Consider the following 6000-nt stretch of genomic DNA (forward strand, 5'->3'; position numbering starts at 1 on the left):
CAGTAGAACAAAAAGGTCTGAAGTTAGGCAGGTATAATGCCTTTTTGTTTTCACTGCCTTTGACCTGACCAGAGCCATAAACAGGAGGAATGGGATGCAAGTTTAACTGGAGAAATTGCCACCTTGGCTTGATCTCGTATTTTTAATTCAGGAGTAGTTAGTTCAGGTTTCAATTCTGACCTACAATCTTACCACCTTCCGTGCTCGTGAAGCTGCTTCCTTAGAGTTCTGGTCCTGTATTTTATGGGTCTTCATTGAGGCCACGCTCGCTAGTTGCAGTCTCTAGCAAAGTGAGCAACTCAAGTCCTCTTGACCAATCTTCTTTTTCTTCAACGACTGATGGATTTTCATTTTTGGATACACTTTCACATTCACCGCTCATCCAATTTTTTCATTTTTCATGTCAATTTTATCAGCCAATTTTGCTACACTTTCCTTTCTACCATGTGTTTCCTCTTAAACAAGGTCTGAGATGATATATGGCCTTCTCAACCTCCCCCTTCCCGCACAGGTATTCTCCCAAGCACCTACTATTGTATAATAGTCTTTTTTAGAAACCCATCCATATAAATTTGGATTAGGGGAATTTTTATTGGTTCTATCATTGTTTGCTACAGTGCGAGGCTTTGGAGACCTTTCAAGAAGTCTATTAAGCCATTAAAATTGGTTCAATTACTATTGGATATTTACACTACCGCCAAAAACTTGAACCCTTCCCCAAACTTGATGCAAAAACTTGAGCATAAATGGTCATTAAATTATAATAGGGTATCGACACCACCTAATTGGTCCCTCGACCTTACCAGTTCAAACCTAACAATCTTAACTGTAAAATGTCATATCTTGTTTGAAGAATTAACATCTAATAGGTAAAGAATAAATATTCACAAAATCATTGTACTGGATATGTGTTTTCATGATAGGTTGACCAATAATACATACCTCCCACATATGAAGTGGTTCCATCTGCAAGCAGCTTATTTCTTTGAACCCATCTTTACTCTAGCCTTTAATGTTGGTCGGGTAAAAATAGATCCAGTTTCACTTCTTTTTATCTACAAACAAGAGAAATACATTTGATGTCAAACAAGAGAAGATCAAAAAGAACAGTAAAAAAGGGTAACACAAAATTGGGCGAATCAACAGATTACCCATCTGCTCAACCGATGAGGCATTGTTGCAATAGATGGATTATGTTGCAACAGATGGATCATCTGTTGGAATAAATTAAACCAGTCTGGCTACTAGTTTGATTTCTTTAAACAGTTACTTTATCTGTACAAATGGGTAACACAAAATTGAGTGAATCAACAAATAACTAATTTTATGCAACAGATTACCCATCTATTCAGCCGATAAGGTATTTTGCAACAGATATAAAAATAACAGTTCGTTCATTCAAAACTTAAAAGTCTCTTTTGCTTTAATTTTCTCAATAAATAGGAAACTGGTAATGGGTAAATCATTAATATTAACAGATGTAATAATATCTAATTTAAATGGACATACAAAGAAGAATATGAGATGAAAAGAGCAATAGTAAACCATACCTGCAATGTAAAAAAAGCAAAATGATTAGAACATCCAATTCAGTCAAGAAAAGATATTGATCAATTGAGATCCGAAAGAATCCTTATCCAAAAGAAGAGAGAAAAAAAAGGAAAAAGTAAAGAAAGAGAATTGAGAATAAAGAAGAGTGATAGATGAGTTGAGTCTTACTTTACTTTATGGCTCAAGGAGAGAGTATTCTTCTAGATATGGGTTTTAAATATTCATTAATAACTTTTGAGGGGCACGAGGAGATAGTGACATTGAAAAGACCAGATAAGACTACTCACTCAGGAAATTTTTGACTTATCCAAGTAATATTTTTACCGTCTTAGTATTTTAACCTTTTTATCTCAGACAGGAAATACCTAAATTGCTTTAAAAAAAGGTCTTAAAACATCTAAGTAAAACAGATAACAATTTTTGTTTGAAAATTTCCAAATATCATTCGTCCATCACAACAGATGCAACACCTGTTTGATAAATTACAACAGATGTGTAAAATGTTTTAATAAATGACTTAATCGGTTTGATTTAATCCAATAGAAAAGACATCTGTTGCAATAGGTTGAACATTTATTTTTATACAACTTCAATTAATTTCATATATTACTAATACCTTAATTGATTAATCTAGGACCAGCAGTGAGTTCTCATAAGTTCAACTACAACTTCAATTGAGTATTTTTGGCAATTGCATATGAGACGGTATTGCGTTCCTCCTGACCAAAGTCGTCTATCGATTACTCTGAACTGAACCAATTCTTACTACCTTATATGCTCAACTAATACCTTAATTGATTAATCTAGGACTAAGGGTGAGTTCTCATAGTGTCAACTACAACAGATGGCAGCGTCTATTTGAAAATTTACAACAGATGGGTAATTTATTGCGACATATGACTCAATCCATTTGATAATTGACAACAGATAGGTAATCCGTTGCAATAGATGACATAATCTATTTGATTATTTATAAAAGATGAGTAATCCATTGCAACAAATGACTTAATCTGATTGATAACTTACAATAGATGGTTAATTTGTTGTAATAGGTTGAATATTTGTTTTTATACAATTTCAATTGATTTCACATGTTAGACTAATACCTTAATTGATTAATCTAGGACCAGGGGTTAGATCTAATAGGGTCAACTATAAATTCAATTGAGTCTTTCAGAAATTACATGATGAGATAGTATTGTGTTCCTCCCAACCAGAGTCATTAATTGGTCACTATGAGCTGAACCAATTCTTATTACCTTATATGCTAGACTAATACCTTAATAGATTAATCTAGGACCAGGGGTGAGTTCTCATAGGTTCAACTACAACTTTAATTGAGTCTTTTGAAAATTAAATGATGAGACGGTATTGCGATCCCCCCGACTAGAGTCATCGATTGATCACTTTAAGCTGAATCGATTCTTACTACCTCATATGCTCAACTAAAACCTTAATTGATTAATCTAGGACTAGGGGTGAGTTTGTATAGTGACAACTACAATAGATGGCAGTGCCTATTTGATAATTTAAAATAGATTAGTAATCTGTTGCGATATGTGACAATTCATTTGATAATTTACAATAGATGGGTAATCTTTCACAATAGATTACTTAATTTTTTTGATAATTTACAAAGATATGTATCTAATGCAACAGGTTGAACATTTTTTTTATATAATTTCAATTGAGTTCATAGACCTAAATTGATTAATCTAGTACCAGGGTTGAGTTCATAGGGTCAACTACAACTTCAATTGAGTCTTTTGGCAATTACATAATGAAAGGGTTAAAAACTACGCATATCTTTTATAATTTGGAAAAATAATTAAGATCAATTCGAACCAAATTAATATTTTCAAAATTTGTCATTCTTTTTCAAAATACAAATCAACCCAAACAAATTAACCATTTGCGAGAAAAACGTTTCATCATTTTAAATCTCGAGTTCTCGTTCTTTTCTCTTTCTCACTCAATTATACTATACAAACAACAGCTACTCCACAAATTGCTCTACCCTTCATAACAGATCAATTTTTTTCTCATTTCTGACCACATAGGTGTTATTTTTAACATCATTCTTGCTTGTATCAGTCATTTTCTCTGTCTTTGTAGGTAACAAATAGTTCGAGAAAAGTTCTATATTTGTTATTTTTTTCTAAAAATTAAGGGCTTTTAAGTTAATGATGAAAAATAAAACTTTTAGTTGTATTATCTTGGAGAATAGGTTTTAAATTTTGAGTTTTGATGGTAAAATCATAGGAGGAACTCGATAAAACCCTAGTTTCTGTTGCAGTGTTTTATTGACTATCGTGGTATTGTTGGATGGTGTTTGTGGTGTTGGTGGTGGTTATCGTTATCGTTGTCGTTGTCATGGCATTGGTGGTGGATATGGTGGCATTAGTTGGTAGTGTTTGTAATGGCATCGGTTGGTGGTGTTTATGGTGGCTGTCGGTGGTGTCAGTATGTGTGGTGTTTGTGGCATTGGTTGGTGGTGTTTGTGGTAATAGTAGTTGTTGGTGTGTCATTATTGGTGGTGTTTGTAATGTACTTTTTAAAATTTATGCATACATCAATTGTAATGTAATTTTTATTTTTCTGCTATTTGTAGGTAAAACATGTCTCCCAAAAGAAAAAAAAGTTAAAGTGGATCAACGTCTAACCACCCAAAAAAAAGGCTACAGTATAGAGAGATCCGGATGAGCTTTCTAAACAATCTCAGTTAGGAAAAGTGAAGATAAGGAGAGATATGAAAACAATGTTAAGGGAAGTGGACAAGGGTCTGTAGATGGTGATATGGAAAATGAAAGTGAGAAAAAGAAGGAATTAGAGAGTGAGAAAGAGAAAGAGGATGATCATCAACATAATGATAATAGATCACCAATGGGCATGAATTAATATCGACATCACAGTATGATCCTATCAAAACTTTTAGTATTAACAAGTTTTAAGTTGCGATGCCGATAAATGACCAAAAAGCAGAAGAACTAACTGGTGAAATTGTACTTAAATGTCAGATGCAGAGTAAATTTATTTATTTTAAGAAAATTATGAAGGACGAAAACATAGATGGGATTTTTAAGAAGACCTGCTTTGGACACTTTCTTAAGCTACCTGAGTCCCCCGCCCGTTTCCATATGAGGATAGTATATGGTTTTCTCAAGCGTACGATCAAGTACATGGGGGATGATGTAGATCCGAAGGAAAGGGCAAAAAGATGGATGAAATCTAGATCAACTACTGTGGCATACCGGTTTATTTTGGCTAGCAAGAGTTTGCCATAGTGACGAGCTTGAGATGCCATAGTCCAAAAAAACCACCTATCTCCAAGGGAACACCCCACAAAAGATCCAAGGCAAGAAAATACAAGAAAAAAATAGATGGATTGTTTGACATTGCTCGACGTGGCTACAAAGCATCAGATTTGTTGATAGATCTCATGAATAAAACCATACCAAAGAAGTACAGGGAGCAATTATGCTTAGTTTGGTTTGCCATTCAGTTATATTGGCAAGAGATGTCAATAAGGTCATAGAAGATGATTTTTTAGCGCATATTGAGGATTTTGATAAATTCAACAATTATCCCTGGGATATGACAGCTTCTACTTGACTGTCTAATATTTACTGACAAAGCTATCCTCAGGGACAACCACATTATACTGTGCAACAGAAGGGTAATCTGATGCAATACATTATTAATCTGTTGCAGAAGTTGACACTGTTAAAATGTAACCCAACTGTGAAAATTATTATATTATACGATTTAAATGTATCTATCTTTTTTTTCTAGGTTGTGCATCCATGGATCGTACCTACTGAGAACGAGTCGTTGATGACTTCTTATATTACTGTAGGTCATATTGATACTACAGCAGACCCAACGGAGGAGTTAATAAAAAAGATATTATCTGGAGCAAAAGCCATAAGAAGAGCAGTTAGGCAAGGTCAGCCTAATATTGAGGATCTTCATGACCAACCTATTAAGGTAGATTCGCCATCTTCTTCTGGTGGAGTTGTTGGTGTTGGTGGAAGACATGCTAATGTTACTACCACTTGTGATGATAAGCATGCTGATGCTCAAGAAAAATTAAATATGTTTGACAACACCCCTTTTCTCCCTTACACAGGTCCTTCTCACCCCTCTTCACCCTCCTATTCTCGTGAAGAATGCAAAGAGTGCAAGAATAGCCAGGATAAACTCTTTGAAAAAGTAGAGCCTATCTATAAAGCTTTCGAGGAATTCAAATTCAAGAGGGGTTTCATACCATCCAAGAAGGTGAGGGAGAAATACACTCCTACAATGTTGGTTAGGAGGAAGAAAAGAGTAATAACGAATGTACTCTCCGATCAAAAATAAAAAAATTACAACTCCTCCCTCTCCAAAATCTATTGAACTTTAGGGGCCATTCAATAAGGTGAACATATACGTGGAACTTAGATCCAAAGA

Source organism: Capsicum annuum, chromosome 8 (genome assembly GCF_002878395.1).
Source record: "Capsicum annuum cultivar UCD-10X-F1 chromosome 8, UCD10Xv1.1, whole genome shotgun sequence".
In the NCBI taxonomy this organism is placed as follows: domain Eukaryota; kingdom Viridiplantae; phylum Streptophyta; class Magnoliopsida; order Solanales; family Solanaceae; genus Capsicum; species Capsicum annuum.